Below are 257 nucleotides of genomic sequence, written 5' to 3'. Positions count from 1 at the left end.
TTTGGCCTTGGAGGAGTTTTCCATGCCATCCATTAAAAAGAAACCATCTGAAGGCAGCACACTCATTGCTAGCTAAATAGAGGAGCTTTATTACCAAGAAAGTCTTTCTGATCAAGATGATATATACATAATGGGGGATGGATGGAAGCATTTAAGACTTTCCTTGTGGGGATTTTTAAATCATAGATAAACTGAACCACTGGATCTGTTCCATACCGCCATCCATCACAAATCACTTTTATAAAATATTTAAATTT

This window comes from Heliangelus exortis, chromosome 1, assembly GCF_036169615.1.
Source record: "Heliangelus exortis chromosome 1, bHelExo1.hap1, whole genome shotgun sequence".
NCBI classification, from domain to species: Eukaryota; Metazoa; Chordata; class Aves; order Apodiformes; family Trochilidae; genus Heliangelus; species Heliangelus exortis.
Note: the sequence above shows the minus strand (reverse complement) of the source record.